General features: G+C 45.3%; 1 long non-coding RNA gene across 1 annotated transcript; it reads right to left on the minus strand.

Moving 5' to 3' along the window:
• Window positions 1-364: 364 nt before the first annotated feature.
• Window positions 365-22,242, minus strand: LOC110016268. Its single transcript, XR_002291594.2, has 2 exons — window positions 21,787-22,242; window positions 365-1,077 (listed from the first exon to the last, which is right to left on the minus strand). It is a non-coding gene; the product is annotated as an uncharacterized LOC110016268 (long non-coding RNA).
• Between the last annotated feature and the right edge of the window lie 358 nt (window positions 22,243-22,600).

Genomic DNA, 22,600 nt, shown 5'->3' on the forward strand with positions numbered 1-22,600 from the left:
ACATATCTTAATAAAAACATGCACATAGTGAAAACATAAAAAACAAGTATAAAAGACACAAAGGTGATAGAGGGGAGGAGGAAGGGCAGGTGTTAATGCAAGTAAGATATTTATTAGCATTATAGATGTTTTGCAAATACCTAAAAGTGTTAATAAGGTTTATTAACATCTAAAGTCTTCAGAGTCCATATTACTAAACTGCTTATGAGCTTCACAAATGTATTAATTAACTTTGTTAACAGTTTATCAATTGTTTTGCAGCACCTCATCTAAAGTGAGGAAGGTTTTTACCACAAACAACCAAAAAGCAGAAAGCTTTTAAAAAGAACTTCATACTTTAAAACAGAATAAACATGCAAAGATCTTTCTATAAAAGACATATAATACTTTATTTCAGAAAGATAAAAAACAAACAAACATAGGGCCCAGTGTAGGATGATAGCAGATGATAGCTAATAAGGATAAGGTATTAGCAAACTATCCTGAGTGAAACATTCATTCATTAGCCAATGGTAAATTAGTTGACCTGCCCATCTTTGATTCTGCCACATTGAACAGTTCAAAAGTCTGATTGGCAGATTCTCCCGAGCCCACGCTCAGGTAGAAGGTGAGTGAACTTCCTTCAGGTTCAATCCGGATTGGCGAAAGTGGTGACATGGTGACAAGAAAACAGTTTTTTCATTATTTTACATATTTTTGTTATTAAATTACAAGTTCTTCACTGAGCTTTGCCCTATCTGTCCTGCATCTGGGTCATGCTGATATACAGTATAACTGTCTGCACAACTTATCGGATGTGAGGAGGAGCTTGAAGAGAGGCTGTCTGCATTTTAGAGAGACCCAAGAAATATGTAATGCAGAAAGTTAATACAAAAGCCCACCAGAGTTAATAAGTTCACCAGCTAAATTCATGCCATTTATTCAACCATGAAGCACGTTTGGACCTGAAGAATCCATCCTCCATCCATTACTCCAAGCAAACGGGGTTGCTGGAGCCTATCCATGCCACTGATGGGCGTAGGCGGGGCTCAGCTTGGATGGGTCACCAGTCTGTCGCAGACATGAAAAATCCAAAACCTGCAAAACAGTCCTACAAATGAACGTCTACTTTTTATTTTTGCCATTTAAACATCAATCTGAAACATTTCATCATATTTATATCAACACTAGTTACACATTAATTAGAACTTAATTAATTAGAGGAAAACATATCAAGCAAGGACTTCCGTTAGTGAAATGGTTACAGCGGGAGTCGGTGAGATCATATTTGAAGTCAGAAAGAAACCGTTAATTTCTGTTTGTGCTCTGTTGTCTGAGCAGAACCGATCCTAAGACGAACGGCTCAGTGTTTCTCTTTTTACTGCTCTTTCTTTGGTTTCCATTTCAGATGTTTATTAGCTGCTCAGGCTTTGATGAGCAGACTGATCTATCCATCAGCAGACTGATCTATCCATCAGCAGACTGATCTATCAGCAGATGGCGAGCCCCCAGAACCGCTCTCAGCCTGTTGAGCAGCGCTGAATGTCTGTGCGCTGGTGCTCTGGCTTAACCCTTGTGCTATCTTAGATGACCCCCCCCTTCCATTGATGTGTTCTCCGTACCATGACAAAGGTGGAAAGATTTCATGTAATCCATGGACACCAGTGAAGATCACAAATCATTGAAGAAAAAAGGTTCAGAGCACTGTCTAGTGGGTCTAGATGACCCAACTCCCAATGTTAAAGTGCCTAGGATAGCACATGGGTTACGGGTTAAGGCAGAGCTCAGATCCACTGAGATGAATCTCGTGATCCATCACAGATCTACTGTAAACAACCCTGATAATACCCCTCACCCCCACCCCACTCTTAGTCCAGTCCGTCAAGGTTAGCCCAGGGGCAAACACTTCAGACATTTAGGTTGTAATCCTAAGTGCCTGATAAGGCTGCGCTAACCCTTTGATAAGAGAACAATGAACGGGCGGGGCTCGCCGTCTAGCCTGAAGTCCCTTTCTGCTTACATGTAGGTCTGGGAACAAACTGGGCCAAAAGACAGCTCCTTGTTTATCACACTCCAATGAAATGTGGCTTTTGGGAGGGGGGCGGGTTCAGAGACAAGGACCAGGTTCATGGACTCCGTTTATCAGGCTGAAAGTTTTCAACCAAGGTTGAGCACATTACGTTAGTGTACTCTGAACCTGGTGACTCCATGCTTTACATGTAAGCAGGGTCCTGAAAAGGCCCATACCATCAGGCCTCCACCCCCGTGCTTCACACCTGGCATGACACGCCTTGTCTGTTGAGCTGCACTTTGGTGAACTTCAGTTGTGCTTGAGTCTTCAACCTACAACCGCTTGTGTCATCGGCAGTTTCGTAGTCTTTTGGAACAAGGTCAGCCTCGCACAGAGAGTGTGGGTTAACTCACAACCCACTGGGTAACTTTGTCAAATTCAGAGATTTAATGGTATTTTCAGCCAATATGTCTACATGACCCCACCCTCTATTATCAGTCTGTGCTTCTCGTCAATCCTCTTTGCTGTCTGTACTTTGGAGTGTTAGAGGGGTCTGCAGCAGAACCTACTGGCCCTGTAGCAGACGCTTTACACTAAAGTCCACTGAAAGTCCCTAGAGAAAAGGTTTCACGTGACGTTTCCTGTCAGAAAACAGGAACACTGATTCCACAGACCACTCATCTTGCTGCTGATGTCCAGGAAGTTTTGCAGGTCTGACAGTCCCCGCCTAAATGGGCCAGTCTATTTCAGGTCACAGGTTTCAGGTTAAACTGTAACGGGAATATTTTTGAATTAAAAATGAATGAGACACATAGTTCACAACTAATTAACTAGGGGGTGGGGGGTGAGGAGCCTGCTCGATAGCCTGCTGGTCAAATTCCAGGCTGCACAGTCAGTATGCTCTTCTTACCTTGCATTGAGCAGACACTGTTCTCATGATCTTGAGTCAGTCAGGACTCTAAACTGTGGAGGTGGAGCAGACACCCCACTCCGCTCAAACCTCCAACAGACTGATGTCACACAGCAGTTAGTGAGCTTTTCCTAAAACACTTTCCTGTTTGAAGTCCAGGACTCTAAACGAACCAGTCAGCGCCTTAAGACAGACAGATCTTGATCATCACAAGTGCAATGAAATTCAAAAAGTGCTTCCAGGTCCATGCAACACTCATTCAGTGTTATTCGGCCTGACTTTGTAGAAACAGTTCCAAGAAACAAGCAGAGCATGCCACAGAATTTCAGCACAACTGCAGCAGAGCAGGGAAAGAGCGTCAACAAGAAATATCTGGCACTTGCCTCAACCCAAGAGTAAGAGCAACATGGGCTGAGGTGCAGATTAAGTCCACAGCAGCTCCTTCCTCCCTGTCATAAAGTCCACACCCTTCCAAACAGAGAAAGTCATGTCTCTGTGCATCAGTGCACGCTCCCCCTGGAGCCTCACAGGCATGCAGCTTTCTGTCTCACCTCCTGCTCTGACTCCTCTATTACAGGATTTTGAAACAGATTAGACTTGTTTTAAATTTGATAGTTTTAGTGCTTGATGTAGCATCTGAGCAAGCCACCCCGTCCAGTGGTTCTTTTTGCCTCTGGTTTCACTGTATCTGATTACCCCGCTCCTGTAGGGACCTGTGAGGGCTGTGGGGTTTAGACTCCATAGGTCAGCCTAATGACTTGAGTTTGGGGTGCTTTTCTCTAGAAGCAAAGCTGTCCCTAAGGGCCGCTACATAATTGGTTCTTGTAATTTGAATGTGAATGTTAATTCATGTAGAAATCAGAGAACATGGTGTTGGAAGAATAATAAAAAAGGACTGATAATGGAATAAAGGATGCCGACCTGTCTGTTCTTAAACTTTCAGATTCCTTGTCCTTCCTCTATTGCAAATTTTCTCCATCGGGTGTATTGATAACTTGTTTGGTTGTGTGCAAGCACGTGCATGTTTCTGGATTGATGTGGACGTGCATGTATCTCTATGGACGTGCATGTATCTCTATGGACGTGCATGTTTCTGGATGGATGTGGATGTGCATGTATCTGGATGGACGTGCATGTTTCTGGATTGATGTGGACGTGCATGTATCTCTATGGATGTGCATGTATCTCTGTGGATGTGCATGTATCTCTATGGACGTGCATGTATCTCTATGGACGTGCATGTATCTCTATGGATGTGCATGTATCTCTATGGACGTGCATGTATCTGGATGGATGTGGATGTGCATGTATCTGGATGGATGTGGATGTGCATGTATCTGGATGGACGTGCATGTATCTGGATGGATGTGGATGTGCATGTATCTGGATGGATGTGGACGTGCATGTATCTGGATGGATGTGCACGAGCATGTATCTGGTTGGATGTGGATGTAAATGTATCTGGATGGATGTGGACGTGCATGTGTCTCTATGGACGTGCATGAATCTGGATGGATGTGGACGTGCATGTATCTCTATGGACGTGCATGTATCTGGATGGATGTGGACGTGCATGTATCTGGATGGATGTGGATGTAAATGTATCTGGATGGATGTGGACGTGCATGTGTCTCTATGGACGTGCATGAATCTGGATGGATGTGGACGTGCATGTATCTGGATGGATGTGGATGTGCATGTATCTGGATGGATGTGGACGTGCATGTATCTGGATGGATGTGGATGTGCATGTATCTGGATGGATGTGGACGTGCATGTATCTGGATGGATGTGGACGTGCATGTATCTGGATGGATGTGGACGTGCATGTATCTGGATGGATGTGGACGTGCATGTGTCTCTATGGACGTGCATGTATCTGGATGGATGTGGACGTGCATGTATCTGGATGGATGTGGATGTGCATGTATCTGGATGGATGTGGACGTGCATGTATCTGGATGGATGTGGATGTGCATGTATCTGGATGGATGTGGACGTGCATGTATCTGGATGGATGTGGACGTGCATGTGTCTCTATGGACGTGCATGAATCTGGATGGATGTGGACGTGCATGTATCTGGATGGATGTGGATGTGCATGTATCTGGATGGATGTGGACGTGCATGTATCTGGATGGATGTGGATGTGCATGTATCTGGATGGATGTGGACGTGCATGTATCTGGATGGATGTGGACGTGCATGTATCTGGATGGATGTGGACGTGCATGTATCTGGATGGATGTGGATGTGCATGTATCTGGATGGATGTGGACGTGCATGTATCTGGATGGATGTGGACGTGCATGTATCTGGATGGATGTGGATGTGCATGTATCTGGATGGATGTGGACGTGCATGTATCTGGATGGATGTGGACGTGCATGTGTCTGGATGGATGTGGATTTAAATGTATGTGGATGGATGTGGACGTGCATGTATCTGGATGGATGTGGATTTAAATGTATCTGAATGGATGTGGACGTGCTTGTATCTGGATGGATGTGGACGTGCATGTATCTGGATGGATGTGGATTTAAATGTATCTGAATGGATGTGGACGTGCATGTATCTGGATGGATGTGGACGTGCATGTATCTGGATGGATGTGGACGTGCATGTATCTGGATGGATGTGGATGTGCATGTATCTGGATGGATGTGGACGTGCATGTATCTGGATGGATGTGGACGTGCATGTGTCTGGATGGATGTGGATTTAAATGTATGTGGATGGATGTGGACGTGCATGTATCTGGATGGATGTGGATTTAAATGTATCTGAATGGATGTGGACGTGCATGTATCTGGATTGATGTGGACGTGCATGTATCTGGATGGATGTGCACAAGCATGTGTCTGGATGGATGTGGATGTGTATGTATCTGGATGGATGTGGACGTGCATGTATCTGGATTGATGTGGATGTGTATGTATCTGGATGGATGTGCACAAGCATGTGTCTGGATGGATGTGGATGTAAATGTATCTGGATGGATGTGGACGTGCATGTATCTGGATGGATGTGGACGTGCATGTGTCTCTATGGACGTGCATGAATCTGGATGGATGTGGACGTGCATGTGTCTCTATGGACGTGCATGAATCTGGATGGATGTGGACGTGCATGTATCTCTATGGACGTGCATGAATCTGGATTGATGTGGACGTGCATGTGTCTCTATGGACGTGCATGAATCTGGATTGATGTGGACGTGCATGTATCTGGATGGATGTGGATGTAAATGTATCTGGATGGATGTGGACGTGCATGTATCTGGATGGATGTGGATTTAAATGTATCTGGATGGATGTGGACGTGCATGTATCTGGATGGATGTGGATTTAAATGTATCTGAATGGATGTGGACGTGCATGTATCTGGATTGATGTGGATGTGTATGTATCTGGATGGATGTGCACAAGCATGTGTCTGGATGGATGTGGATGTGTATGTATCTGGATGGATGTGGACGTGCATGTATCTGGATTGATGTGGACGTGCATGTATCTGGATGGATGTGGATGTGCATGTATCTGGATGGATGTGGACGTGCATGTATCTGGATGGATGTGGACGTGCATGTGTCTGGATGGATGTGGATTTAAATGTATGTGGATGGATGTGGACGTGCATGTATCTGGATGGATGTGGATTTAAATGTATCTGAATGGATGTGGACGTGCATGTATCTGGATGGATGTGGACGTGCATGTATCTGGATGGATGTGGACGTGCATGTATCTGGATGGATGTGGATGTGCATGTATCTGGATGGATGTGGACGTGCATGTATCTGGATGGATGTGGACGTGCATGTGTCTGGATGGATGTGGATTTAAATGTATGTGGATGGATGTGGACGTGCATGTATCTGGATGGATGTGGATTTAAATGTATCTGAATGGATGTGGACGTGCATGTATCTGGATGGATGTGGACGTGCATGTATCTGAATGGATGTGGACGTGCATGTATCTGGATGGATGTGGATGTGCATGTATCTGGATGGATGTGGACGTGCATGTATCTGGATGGATGTGGACGTGCATGTGTCTGGATGGATGTGGATTTAAATGTATGTGGATGGATGTGGACGTGCATGTATCTGGATGGATGTGGATTTAAATGTATCTGAATGGATGTGGATGTGCATGTATCTGGATTGATGTGGACGTGCATGTATCTGGATGGATGTGCACAAGCATGTGTCTGGATGGATGTGGATGTGTATGTATCTGGATGGATGTGGACGTGCATGTATCTGGATTGATGTGGATGTGTATGTATCTGGATGGATGTGCACAAGCATGTGTCTGGATGGATGTGGATGTAAATGTATCTGGATGGATGTGGACGTGCATGTATCCCCATGAACGTACATGGATCTGGATGGATGTGCAAGTGCATGTATCTCCATGAACGTGCATGTATCTGGATGGATGTGGACGTGCATGTGTCTCTATGGACGTGCATGTATCTGGATGGATGTGGACGTGCATGTATCTGGATGGATGTGGACGTGCATGTATCTGGATGGATGTGGATGTGTATGTATCTGGATGGATGTGCACAAGCATGTGTCTGGATGGATGTGGATGTGTATGTATCTGGATGGATGTGGACGTGCATGTATCTGGATTGATGTGGATGTGTATGTATCTGGATGGATGTGCACAAGCATGTGTCTGGATGGATGTGGATTTAAATGTATCTGAATGGATGTGGACGTGCATGTATCTGGATTGATGTGGATGTGTATGTATCTGGATGGATGTGCACAAGCATGTGTCTGGATGGATGTGGATGTAAATGTATCTGGATGGATGTGGACGTGCATGTATCTCCATGAACGTGCATGGATCTGGATGGATGTGCAAGTGCATGTATCTGGATGGATGTGGACGTGCATGTATCTGGATTGATGTGGATGTGTATGTATCTGGATGGATGTGCACAAGCATGTGTCTGGATGGATGTGGATTTAAATGTATCTGAATGGATGTGGACGTGCATGTATCTGGATTGATGTGGATGTGTATGTATCTGGATGGATGTGCACAAGCATGTGTCTGGATGGATGTGGATGTAAATGTATCTGGATGGATGTGGACGTGCATGTATCTCCATGAACGTGCATGGATCTGGATGGATGTGCAAGTGCATGTTTCTGAATGGATGTGGACGTGCATGTATCTGGATGGATGTGCAAGTGCATGTATCTCCATGAACGTGCATGGATCTGGATGGATGTGCAAGTGCATGTTTCTGAATGGATGTGGACGCGTATGTATCTGGATGGATGTGGACGTGCATGTATCTCCATGAACGTGCATGGATCTGGATGGATGTGCAAGTGCATGTTTCTGGATGGATGTGGACGTGCATGTGTCTCTATGGACGTGCATGAATCTGGATGGATGTGGACGTGCATGTATCTCTATGGACGTGCATGAATCTGGATTGATGTGGACGTGCATGTGTCTCTATGGACGTGCATGAATCTGGATTGATGTGGACGTGCATGTATCTGGATGGATGTGGATGTAAATGTATCTGGATGGATGTGGACGTGCATGTATCTGGATGGATGTGCACGTGTATGTATCTGGATGGATGTGCACGTGCATGTGTCTGGATGGATGTGGACGTGCATGTGTCTCTATGGACGTGCATGAATCTGGATGGATGTGGACGTGCATGAATCTGGATGGATGTGGACGTGCATGAATCTGGATGGATGTGGACGTGCATGTTTCTGAACGGATGTGTATGTGTATGTATCAAGGTTATAATAGTTTCGGATTTTTTTATTAGTTTTAGTTTTTATTTTGTTTTGAATTTTTCTTTTTAAATTTATTTCGTTTTAATTAGTTTTTAGAGGCAGCTTTACTAGTTTTTATTAGTTTTTATTTTTTGAAATTGCTTCGTTTTAGTTTAGTTTTTATTAGTTTTAGTGTTAGTTTTAGTTTTTCTTTTTTTTTTTTTTGTAAATTAGGATATTTGTCAGGTGCATGATTCAAAATCACCAGAATAAGTATTGTATAATAAAAACTCAATCAAAGATACATTTTGAAACACTTATTATTCAGAGGACACAAGGACAACCATCCTTAAATTAAAATACAACAGCTGATTACAGCATTACGTGACCTGCTCTCGCTTCTTTTTCGGGGGAGGGCGGGCGACAGGCTAGCTTGTCTAGGTACTGTTGATTTGCGTTTTTGCGTGCGCTTTTTAAATGTATTTTTAGATTCGTAGGGTTTTTCCCTTTGAGGAGCGTTCCACTAATTTTGTCTCCTGCTTCGTATACAAGGCACTTGCTTTTGTTTTCGACGCTGTTATATATAAAAAAGTCCCAAATAGGACTCTCACGCTTTCTCTCAACTTTTAATGCAGCCATCACGCTCATGTAAATGTCTATGACCACGCTAGCCGGCAGTGTCTGACAGACATCATGTGACGTCACAGACAACGTGATGCCGTAGGGGTCAAATACACAGTAAAACTAGCAGCGTGAAGTAAATAGATTTTTTGGGATTAATATTATTTAGTTTCAGTTCGTTTTATTCACACAAGAAACAGTTTTAGTTAGTTCTCGTTTTTTTAAAAACTCTCGTTTTTATTTTTATTTCAGTTAACGAAAATGTTTTTTCAGTTTTAGTTTTAGTTTTTTCGTTCGTTTCGTTAACTATAATAACCTTGGTATGTATCTGGGTGGATCTGGACGTGCATGTATCTGGATGATGTGGACATGCTTGTAACTGGATGGATGTGCATGTATCTGGATGGATGTGCATGTATCTGGATGGATGTGCACAAGCATGTATCTGGATAAATTTGCATGTATCTCTATGGACGTGCATGTGTCTGGACGGATGTGTACGTGTATATATCTGATGGATGTGGACTTGCATGTATTTAAATGGATATGCATGTATCTGAATGGATGCGCACGTCCATGTACCTGGATGGATGTGCATGTATCTGGATGGATGTGCACAAGCATGTATTTGGATAGATGTGCACGTATCTGGATGGATTCAATTAAATTAAATTCAATTTTCTTTATTTAGCCTAAATTCACAAAAACAGTCGTCTCGATGGGATTCGTATAGGTAAATGAAAAAGTTAAACATAAAATCAAAAGGATCAAATACTAAATTGAACTAACAAACTGACTAGGCTAAACTGGCATCCCTACCCTTAGACCCCCCCTTAGCAGTAAGAAAAACTCCTAAAAAAAACGGATTCCAGAAAAAACAAAGAAACCTCAGGGGTGCCCACATGAAGGAGGGATCCTCCCCCAGGACGGACAGGCGATTTACCAGAACTCATAGAGAAGAATTAACTTATCTAAATCTACAACTACATATTTAAAGTCTGAACAAGCTGGAGACTTCTTAAGGAACTCTTAGGACACGCTGCTAACAAGGAGTTACAGTAATCCAGCCTCAACGTAACAAATGCATGGATGAGTTTTTCAGCATCACTCTTAGAAAGTAGATTTCTGATCTTAGCAATATTCCGCAGGTGAAAAAAGGCAGTTCTACACGCCTGAGATATGTGAGCCTTAAATGATAAATCCTGGTCAAATAAAACCCCAAGGTTTCTAACTGTGGAATTGGGGGCTATACTTACACCATCCAGGGAGACTATCTGAGCAGACAGAACATCTCTGAGGTTTTTAGGACCTAGTATAATGACCTCAGTTTTTTATGGGTTCAAGAGGAGGTAATTAATTGTCATCCAGGTCTTTTTTTTTTTTTTTTTTTTTTTTTTTTTTTTTTTTTTTTAACCTTGTCCTGTCCAACAGCTGGGCAAACAGATGAGAGCTGAGGGCCTCTTGTGTTGGACATATTTTACTTTAACAAGAGGGGTTATTAATCTTCAGACAAACCAAAGGTATGTCTGAATAAACCCCTTTTGTAATTGAGGCCAAACTTTATTAATTTCAAACATGTTTGAAGATCTTTGGTGTTGGACCGGACGGAAAAGGAAAGAGGGGAAGAAGAGAGAGGGACGTTAGAAAGAGGGGGGGAAGGAGGGTGATAGTAGGAGGGGAAGGGGGATAAGACCATGAAGCAGCATAGAGCAACAAGTTTACTGGTTGTTAATCACCATGGTAAGGCTCAAATGCAGTACAAAAAGGGCGGAGCCTGTCCACACACACACCCAAGTGTCAAACACACCTGCTAGTTGCAAAAATGTCCATCTGTCGACATGTACACAAAACAGATAGTGCTTACACGCATACCTATGCCTTAAAACCAACTAGTGTGAAACATTTCAGTCATTCAGTCACGCAAACCGCCAGTGCAAAGGTGAGCCAACACCCGTGCTCAGGTGAGTGCTCATGTTCTTCTAATATGGATGGTGGAATGTGTAAAGAAGGAAGGAGAGCGCCCAGCCATCCCCACCCCAAGACCCCCACCGCAGCAGCAGCGGCAGCCGGAATCCCCCCCACGCCACACGGAAACCGGCAGGGAACAACCGCCGCCCGGGCGACCAAGCCCGCCACCCAGGCCAGGGCCAGCAGGACCGCCGCAAGGCCCCCCAGAGCCAGAGAGCAGGGAGGCACAGAGGGAAAGAGAGGGCCGCCCCAGCCCAACCAGGAGAACAGCCCCCCCGCCGCGCCGGGAGAGCCCAACGCAGGGCCCCACCGGAGAGGGACGCCCACAGCCCCAGATGAGCACCCCACCACCACCCAGGAGTTCCGGGCATCCCCCCGCCCCAACCCCAGGTACGAGCCAGGACCCCCCAAGGGAGACCCGCCCCGCACTCCAGGCAGCCATCCGCCCGGCCCACGGTTGGTCCAGGGAGGAGCAAGGCAGGGGCCCGCCGCCCCCGCCCAGGAGGGGGGAACCCCGGGGAAAAAAGAGGGCCCACAAGGGGTGTTGTAAATATGGCCCGACCAGGCTCGGCCACAGTTGGAAGTTAGGCGGGGCCCAGCGCTCAGGAGCAAGGACCAGAACCCACCCCCCAGGGACACCAACACCCCCGGCTCAGATGTAATGTGAACCCCCCCACCGCGCGGAGAGAGCACCGCCGGGCCCAGGAAGCCGGCACCCCGGGGACACGGCCGCCGCTGCAAAGGGGCCCGTACCCCCCACCAGGGAAGAGGCAGGGGACAGATGGTCCTAGGTCCCACCTTCCTTGCAAAATGTGTGTGCGTATATGTGTGTTTAAGAGGGTGTGTGTGTGCATGTGTGTGTGTTTATGTTGGGATGTATATATTGAGGGGGGAGGGGTGTGTGTACTAAGGGGGGTGCAGTTAAAATTGGCGGGTAGGGCACTAAGGGGACATCTCCTGATTACTCACAGTGATGTCCCCTCACCCTCCCCACCAAGGGGCCCTAAATGTCTAAGGTGCGGTTAAAATTGGCGGGTAGGGTGCTAGGAGGACATCTGCTGCTTGCTGGCAGTGATGTCCAAGCACCCCCCCTACCAAGGGCCCTACATGTCTAAGGTGCAAATAAAACCGAAAGAGGGGGGGCCCACTCCATACGGCAACCATAGGAGGGGGGGCCACTGCCTAGTAAACCCCCCCCCCCAAGGCTCATCGCAGGCTAATCCCCCCACCCCCTCACCCTATTATGAGGTTATATGAGGAAGGGGGTAAGTTGGGGACAGCTGGTAGACTGTCCCCCGGTGGTCAAACAGCTGTCCCCCGCCCCCCCCCCCAGCAAGGGGGCCAGGCCCACCCAGCCCAGGGGCCCCACCCCCGGAGGCGCCGACACCCCAGGCCCAGCACCACCCACCCCACACAGAGGGAGAGGAGCCAGAAAGCGCCGGCCCCCCCCGGAGCAAGCCCAGGCCCCCACCCCCAAACGCCGGCCCTAGAAGAGCTCTGGTCAGGCCTCGACGGGACCGAGGCAGCCAACCGGCCGGGGAAACCGCCGATGGCCTCAGCGGAGACCCCGACCCGTCAACCCCCCCTGCCCCGTACCAATAGTGCCCCCCCCCTCCCCCAGAATGCCCCCCCACAGGACCGGGCCGACAAGACCCCCCACCCCACCCCACCCCAGACCCCGCAGCCGAAGCGGATGACACCCAGAGCGCCCGGGGGCCCCAAGAGGGCTGTCCCGTCCCGCCCCAGAGCCAGGGAAGGGCTGATCCCAGCCCCAGGCGTAGATGGGAAGCCCATCCAGTGCCGCTGGGCCCCCCCCCCCAGCAGCGCCCCCCGCCAACCCCCCCCAGCACAGGCAAAGGGACCACCCCCCCAAGCCAAGCCAGAACACCACCCCACCCCCCACCACGCACCCCCACACCCAAGCCCAGAGGACCACGCAGCGCCCCAGCCCGCCCCACCCCGGCGCCGACCCCCCGACCAACGGAGCCCCCACCACCCCCCGCCAGGCACCGGAGGTCCCGGCCCCCACCCCAGCCCACGGCAGAAGGGCAAGGAGCAGCGACGACCAGGCCCCCCCATCCCCTAAGTCATGGAGTCAGCTATGGGAGACCAGAGAGACCGAATTCTTTCAAAGTTACTTGAACCTTGGGCTGACATTTTTTCCAAGCTGATCTGATCAAGCAGCAGATTTCTGTGTTGACTTATATTTATATTTTTCTTGCTTTTCCAATTTATTAAAATAGTTTTTTTAGCAATGCAAAGAGTTATGAAAATGATAGAGCCTAATCCTCCTTCTACATCGATGGCACTCATGTCACCAAGCACACAAAGTGACGGTGAAGCTGTGATTGAAACCTTAAGCCAGACTGATAAATCGGCACATACCTGCTGCCAGAGAGCCTGGACAGGCGTGCAGAACCACAGTGCATGCATGTAATTGTCGGGTAGATTACTGTCACAGTGCTGACAAATGTCTGAGTTGCTGAGACCCATCTTGAACATCCTCTGTCCAGTGTAGTAAATTCTGTGAAGGGTTTTAAAATGGATTAGCTGCAGATTTGGACTTTTTGTCAGTTTAAAGGTGTTTAGACAAAGTTCTGACCAAAAGCTTTCATCTGTGCTGATGCTCAAATCCGCATCCCATTTTGTTGTCGGAAGTGAAATGTTATTATCTAAATTACATAAAAGTTTGTATATTTTGGAGAGAGTTTTATTCATTGAGAAATTGATCAGAGTGGTAACTACATCTGGTAGCTTTAAATCGTTGTCTCTGTATTTAAATTTTTTAGTAATACTTGATTTAAGTTGCTGATATTCCAAGAAGTTATTTATTCCATGTTTGTCTTGAAGTTCCTGGGGAGTTATGAATCTTCTATCAATAATTATGTGCTCTAGTTGTTTTATGCCCCCTGCTTGCCAAGCTGGGAAGTGGATAATTTTTTTGTTTATGAGGATGTCTGGGTTGTTCCAGATGGGTGTCATTTTGCACGGTTGAATTGATGATTTTGATATTTTGAGAAATTCCCACCAGGCTGTTAAAGTGGCGTTTATATTAATAGTTTTGAAACAATCCTGTTTTTTAACTGTTTGGCTAATAAATGGAAGATCTGACAGGTTGATCTTTCCACATAACGCCTGTTCCAAGTCTAACCATGAGTTGGTTTCTGGATTATTTTTTAACCATTTTAAGATGTATTGTAATCTATTTGCAAGAAAGTAATTGTGGAAGTTAGGTAATTCTAATCCTCCACAGCTTTTTGCAGATTTTAAAGTTTTTAGACTAATTCTTGCAGGTTTATTGTTCCATAAAAAGCTTGATATGGATGAGTCTAATGTTTTGAACCATTTTAGTGGCGGTTGTGTGGGAATCATTGAAAAGAGATAATTAACTTTGGGTAAGATTTTCATTTTTACCGTGGCTACCTTGCCCATAAGGGACAGAGGCAGGTTGGTCCAGCGTGTTAGATCGTCCTGTATGTTTTTCAGTAATGGGGTGTAGTTTAGCTGCACCAGTTCTGATAGTTTGGGGGAAAAATTGATACCTAGATATTTGATATTTCCTGATTTAACTGGTATTGTGAGTCTTTGCTCCGCATTATTGTTCAGTGGTAATAAAACAGACTTATTCCAATTAATGGAATAGTCTGATATAGAGGAGAATTCATTAATGATTGTTGCCGTTTCATTTACAGAATGTAAATTACTTAAAAACAGTAATATGTCATCTGCATAGAGACTAATTTTATGATGGCTGTGTTTAGTTTTGATTCCTTTAATGCTTTCATTCTGTCTTATTGCTGCAGCTAAAGGCTCAATGAATATAGCAAAAAGAGAAGGAGAGAGTGGGCAACCCTGTCTGGTTCCTCTTCCAAGAAAAAACCTGTTTGAAGTCTGTTTATTAGTTCTAACTGATGCATTGGGGTTGTGATATAATATTTTGATCCATTTGATGAATGCTTCTCCAAAACCAAACTTATGGAGGGCGGCAATAAGGAACTTCCAGTTTACTCTGTCAAAAGCTTTTTCAGCATCCAGTGATAGTATGGACATTTCCTGGTTGTTAATGGTGGCAAAATCTATTATATTAACAAGTCTTCGGAGATTGTCATCCGAGTGTCTGCCTTTGATAAATCCAGTTTGGTCGAAGTCAATTATGTGAGGAGTGATTTTTTCTATTCTCTGTGCTAGTGCTTTGCAGATAATTTTTACGTCTGCATTGATTAGAGAAATAGGGCGGTAGCTTGAAGGACTATTGGGATCTTTGTCTGGTTTTAGAAGAAGAATTATGTTGGCTGAGTTCATGTTAGGTGGCATTGATTGGCTTTCATTGATAGATGTGACCGTTTCATAAAACGTTGGTGCCAGCTGTTCCCAGAATTCTTTATAAAACTCAGCAGGAAAGCCGTCAGGCCCTGGTGCTTTACCATTAGGCATAAGTGACAGAGCTTCATGAAGTTCAGACAACGAGAACGGAGAGTCTAAGTTTGTTATTTGATCCTCATTTAACCTGGGTAGGTTTACATTATTAAGAAATGAGTCAATACTTTGCTCTGACGGATTGATCTGTGGTGTGTACAAGTTTTTATAAAAGTTTTCAAATGCGTTATTAATTTTGACCGGGTCATGAGTGATATTTCCTGTTTGGTCCGTAATAGAGGTGATTGATGATTTTTCTCTATTAATTTTAAGCTGATTAGCCAGAAATTTGCCAGATTTATTAGAGTTTTCAAATCTTTCAAGTCGTAGCCTTTGTATTTGAAATTGTGTTTGTTTATTAATGATGTCATTTAACTGCAGCTTTAAATTTTTCAGATCTCCCAGAATGTGTTCCTGTGCAGAAGCAGCATAAGCAGTCTCCAGGGTTTGGATTTTATTTTCTAATTCTAATAAATCTGCTTTCTCTTTGCGTTTTTTGTGCGTTGAATAAGAAATGATTTTCCCTCTCATGACTGCCTTTGCCGCTTCCCACAGAATGCACGGTGAGATGTCTGGTGTATTGTTGAATTCTAGGAAGGTTGCCCATTCTTTTTTAAAGAATTCAAGAAATTCCTGGTCTTTTAACAGAGACGTATTAAACCTCCAGGTCGTACATGAGGGTGTGGATTTTTCCCTAGAAATATTTACAGAGACTGGTGCATGATCACTGATAATAATCGGATGAATGTTGGAACTTTTAATTTCTTTTAAAAGAGAGTTACTGATTAATAAATAGTCTAAACGGGAGTGTGAGCGGTGAACTGGAGAAAAAAAGGTGAACCCTTTAGTGCTTGGATTGTCATCCAGGTCTTGATGTCTCTGATGCAGGCGTTCAGTTTCTCTATATTGTCGTTCAGGTTTCATGGATAAATACAACTGTGTATCGTCAGCATAACAATGAAAATTAATACTGTGTTTCCTGATTATGTTTCCTAGGGGTAGCATATACAGCATAAAGAGGATGGTTTCTAAAACTGAGCCCTGTGGGACTCCGTAGTTAACTGGAGTGCACTGAGAGGAATGTCCATTTACATTAACAAACTGATACCTATCGGACAGATAGGATTTAAACCACTGGAGGGCAGATCCTCTGATCCCTATGTCATGCTCTAATCTATGGAGTAGAATACTGTGGTCGATAGTGTCAAAGGCTGCACTGAGGTCTAACAGGACCAGAATAGAAAGTAGTCCCTTTTCTGAGGCCAGTAATAAGTCGTTAGAGACTAATTAGTGCAGTTTCCGTGCTGTGGTGTGGTCTAAACCCCGACTGAAAGTCTTCAAAGTGGCTGTTGTCCTGTAGGTGGCAGTAAAGCTGCCTAACTACAACTCTTTCTAGGATTTTAGAAATAAAGGGGAGGTTTGATATTGGTCTATAGTTGGCCAAGATGCTAGGATCCAAACTGGGCTTTTTCAGAAGAGATTTAACAACTGCATATTTAAAAGACTGTGGCACGTAACCCATTTCCAGAGACACATTTATTATTGTTAATAGGGAATCATTAATTAGGGGAAAAGTTTCTTTAAAAAGTCTAGTGGGAATTGGGTCTAGCAGACAAGTTGAGGATTTGGAGGACGTAATAATTGATGTTATTTCCACTTGATCCACAATAGTGAAGCAGTCTAATGTTACAGAGGTTTCTATGGATGCCTCCATTTCTACCGCTTCAGCCTGCTCCGGGCTGATAGTAGGAATAACTTGATTTAACTTATGTCTAATATTTGAGATTTTACTATCAAAAAATGTAAGAAAATCATCAGAGCTGAGAGAAACAGGAACATGTGGTTCTACTGAGCTCTGACTGCGAGTTAATCTAGCAATAGTGCTAAAAAGAAATCTTGGATTATTTCCATTCTCTGATATTAAGGTTGAATAGTACTGGCTTCTAGCTCTACGCAACGCTTTTTTATAATTTAATAGGCGATGTTTCCAGATATCCAGAGACTGCTCTAAACCGGAGCGGCGCCATTCTCTTTCCAACTTACGGGTTTCTTGTTTAAGAGAACGAGTTTCAGCGTTAAACCACGGTGCTACTCGGTTTTGTCTGACGAACTTAGGTTTCAGGGGGGCAACAACATCGAGTGTACTCCCGAGGGCTTGTAAGGCAACATCAACAAACAGTTATTTATACTAGGACTGATACTATGGGAGATGGACTCAGAGTATTTGCTCAGAATATCACTAAGTACTGGCTGAACTGTGTGTTTAAACTCAGAAACAGAACGGTCAGTTAAGGTTCTTCTAGGCTGTTTCTTATTCACTGGGACAGAAGGATGTTCCAGTGTAAACTGGAAGGTAATCAGAAAGTGATCAGAAATGATGGGGTTAAGAGGAAGGACACTCAGCTGGCTGATCTCTATACCATGGGTTAGAACAAGGTCCAGGGTGTGCTTATGACAGTGAGTGGGTTCATTCACACTTTGGGTGAAACCAACATCATCCAATAAAGCTGCAAAAGCATTTCCTAGACAGTCACTGGGGTCATCAACATGAATATTAAAACCCCCTTTTATTATAATTTGACCAGAATCCAAAATAGTAGTCGATAGGAAGTTGGGGGGGGGGCGATAAATAATTATGAATAAAACAGGTCTTTGAGTCTTCCTGTTTGGGTGATTTGTAGACAATATGTTGCTTTCAAATGAGTTATAACCATTTTTAACTTAAGGGCTGAGAAGTAGCCAAGTTCCATGACCGGGGTTTGGGCCGCCGAGGCACCTGGGAGAGTGGTCCCACGTCGCTCTTTCGGGCTGTGCCCAACCGGGGCCCGTGGGAAAAGCCCCGGTCACCAGGCGCTTGCCTGCGAGCCACGACCCTGGGCCTGGCTCCAGAGTGGGGCCCCAGTGACGCCAATCCGGGCGACGTAATTGGGTCCTTGTTTTTGCTCGTCATCAGGGGGTTCTGAACCGCTATTTTTCTGGCTCGTCACCCAGAGGAGCTGGAGGAAGTGGCTGGGGCGAGGGAAGTCTGGGCATCTCTGCTTAGACTGCTGCCCCCGCGACCCGGTCCCAGATAAGCGGAGGAAGATGGGTGGATGGATGGATGGGGCTGAGAAGTAAGCTAGACTGTGATATTACTTCCAAACCACCTCCTTTCCCTGAAATCCTGGATTTCTGATAGTTAGCATAAGTGTGTGTGTGGGGGGGGGGGGGTTGCTTCATTCAATCTAACATAGTCATCCTGTTGGAGCCAAGTTTCTGTTAAGACTAGAAGACTTAGGTTGTTGTCAGTGATTAACTCATTGACTAAGAGGGACTTGGAGGAAATGGATCGAATGTTTAATAAACCACATTTAATGACATCATAGTTCTGCTTGTGGGTACTGCTGTCTGTTACTTTAAGGTTTCTATGACGCGCTCCCTTCATTTGTCTTTCAGAACATAGGCCAAAGCTAGGACCTGCTTGACTTTCCCTGCATGGGTTTTGCACCAGCACCAAGGGAGGCTCAGAGGAGAGTTTTCCACTGCTGCTCTTTGCCCGGGTCTCGTCTCTGGATTGTCAGGTTGACAGACTAAGGCTAGCAGAAATGTTTCTAGAAAGAAGAGCGGCACCGTCCAGAGTAGGATGGACGCCGTCTCTCCACATGAGACCGGGCTTCCCCCAAAACGCGGTCCAGTTATCCACAAAACAAACGCTGTTTTCTGGGCACCATCTAGAAAGCCAGCGGTTAAATGATGAAAAGCGGCTGTACATTTCATCACTGACTAAGTTCGGCAGGGGACCAGAGAAAATGACAGTGTCGGACATCGTCTTAGCCAGTTTACACACCGAAGCTACGTTTAACTTAACCACCTCTGATTGTCTCCGTCGGGCATCATTACCGCCTGCGTGAATCACGACTCGACGAAACCTGGACTTACTCTGAGCTAACATCCTAAGGTTCACCTCAATGTCACCAACTCTGGCACCCGGATAACACCTGACTGTAGCCGCTGGGAGCTCCACGTTTCTAACTTCAGAGGAGTCGATAACCAGAGTTGAGGGTTCCGCGGGGAACCCTGAGGGGGAAGAACCTATTACTAACGTGGAGTCTCGGGCGCTCTGAGTTTTTCCGTTTAGCACTATGTTTCCTCCCAACCGGTACAAACGGATGTGTGTTTCCCGGCTGCTGGGGCGATAACTGGGTTAACCCTGGTAGCGCGGCCCGCGCTACGAGTAACGACCTGGCTAGCTGGCTTAGCTTCCACTGTGCGGAGCCGCGGTTCTAACTAATCTAGCCTGGCCTCCAGTCTAACACAAGACTACACTTAACACACCTAGCGCTATCTTCACTAAAGGAGGCAGGATCCTCACTAAACATATGGCACATGGGGCAGGAGAGAGGGGGAAAGGCGGAAGGAGTGGAGGCCATGCTAGGTTCTACGATTTGTACGTGCATGTATCTGGATGGATGTGGACAAGCATCTGGATGGATGTACATGACCATGAATATGAACACACAAGCATGTGCATGTATGTTTGTGTGAGTTGTGTAAATGCCTGTGTAAATTAGTGAATTCGCTTGTGTACATAACTGCACGTACATGCATGTGCACAAGAGTGCACATCTATGAAATCGTACAAGTGTTCCTTCTGCAAAGGACGCAGAATTGTCTTCCATGGTGGGGTTTCAGAATCAGGGGGTAGCCGAGGTATTTATGAGAGTCAATGACGGTTTTCCAGGATGCCATAAAAGTGCCACACTCGTTGTGCAGCTGGGGTTTTGTCTGTTCATTCTGTTTGCCTATCAGCCCCTTGAAGAGATTTAGCACTACATTGAAAAAGGTTTGGCTGATGGGTTCTAGCGTAGTCGTTTTATTTTACACTTGAATTAAACCAGACTATTATGCAGGCTTTTGTCCTCACCTCGTTTTACAAATCTTTCAGTCTTTTTAGCCATTTCCTTCTTCGGTTGGTCTGTGTTTTCCTTAAGCTTTATTTGTGGGATAAGTAACTATTTCCTTTAGTTTTTTCCTATTTATGCAGTCAGTATTTACTTTTTGCTCATCTAAAACTGTTTTGTGACTTTCCCTGCCTTACTTTCCCATTATGCTGCTATTTGACTCAAAAATTGGGGGCTCGTCCAGGATTTGAATTTTTAGTTGTGTGTGTCTGTGATTGTGATAATAAGCCAGTATTGTCCAATTCATTTGAGGCAGATCGTGAGTCCCATTCAGGGCAGCTTGATCTAGAGGTTGTGGGTTGGGAGCCCTTTGTGAGGCCTGCAGTGGTAAACCCTTTAACAGTGCAGAGTCCTGCAACTCTTGAACTATTTGCACACGAAGGTAATCTCAACAGATTGTGAAGCAGAGAAGAGCAGCCTTACACTGATATGTAACACTTTTACAGTAGCAACCAGCGTTAACCACTGGATTCTTAAACTGCTTTTCTCTGTTTCAGAATCCGTTGGAATTACACCAATTAGTTCAAAAGATAGTGTGTTAAAGTTTTAAATGTCTCAGTTTTGCAGATTTGAAAGCAGCGTGATGAGTTCTTGATGACTATGTGATGGAAATCAGGAGTTCTGGCCATTTATCCTCTAGTTCTTGAACTGCCTGTTGTAGTTAAACCACAGTTTAAAGTGATTCATAAAGTGTTTGAGTGACTGGTTTTTGTTCATACATTTTATTTATGGGTTTCTCATTGAAGAGGTCCATTTGACAACAACAATAATTAATGAAGCCATCATTTAAGGCTCACAGCAGGGTTCACTGTGATAGACAGACTGAGGATAAACCTGACACGGTCGACCTTTAAGACATGAAGTTTATTAGAAAAGCGGGGTTGAATTTTACACCTATTTTAATCATCAGGAGCCACTTATTAGGCGATGAAGGGCCGGTATGTGAAGCATCTTCTGCCCGTGTCTCAGGGCGTTCAAACGGCAGGTCGACTCTAGTTGTGACAGGTCGAACACAGTTCCTGTCCCTGTGCCAAGTGTGCAGTTGCACCTTGGTGCTTGATAGGCTAACACTGGCACAGACCGAAAGTTTCACTTGTCTGCCAAGAACAGAACAGAAAAACAAATGCTGAAGGGGGTTTTTCTGCTCTTCCCCCTGGATTCATTCCATACTTACTTCTCATTTCTGCACCCGGATCCAATCGATCCAATTTCCACAATGAGAGATCGGGTAGAGTCTCTGGGTGTGATTTGGAGGCAGAACCTACGGAAAGCCCCGTCCAGAGGCTCAAAAGCCCCCGTTCAAAGAGAAAAAATGCCTCACCGACATGAATGAAGCTGTTTAGCCAAACAGGCTCTTTTATGTGCCGATCCAGTGCCGACGAGGAGAACGGGAAAACATTGTTGGATTCCGTTCAGGAAAACTTCTCCATAAAACGCGTTTATTCATTAACAGACACATTTCCAACGATTGCTCTCCTAGTTATTAATCTGCAGGATGCGCAAACATGTCACAAGATCCACTGGCTTTCCCGCACAACCTTCCGAAAACACCTGTAGCCATTTCCTTCAGCTCTGAACCCACGTTGGTGCACTTTTTTTGAGGTTGTCACCTGAGCTGTTCTCTCAGGTTTAATCCCTGAGGGATTTCACTGGTTCAGTAAAGTTCAAAAATGTGCAGTGCTAATCCATCTGCATGAGTCAGAGGCCATGAATGTGGTGGTTTGTCACACACGCAGAAAGATAAACTTCTTGTTTTCTGTGGGTGGGTTTTGTCTTTTACTGAGCAGGGTTAAACTGATTTATGAGTGACATGGCGGACATGAGCGGACATGGCCCGGACCCAACATCTCCCAGGCTCAGCTCAGCCTACGGTGTCCTTACAGCAGCGTGAAGCCGCCTGGAGCCAGGCAACAGCGCAAACACCTGTCTGGTCCAGGGCTGCTGCCCGGAAAGAGCCGTGCACACACTGGTGACCGTCCTTATGAACA

Source organism: Oryzias latipes, chromosome 13, assembly GCF_002234675.1.
Source record: "Oryzias latipes chromosome 13, ASM223467v1".
NCBI lineage: Eukaryota > Metazoa > Chordata > Actinopteri > Beloniformes > Adrianichthyidae > Oryzias > Oryzias latipes.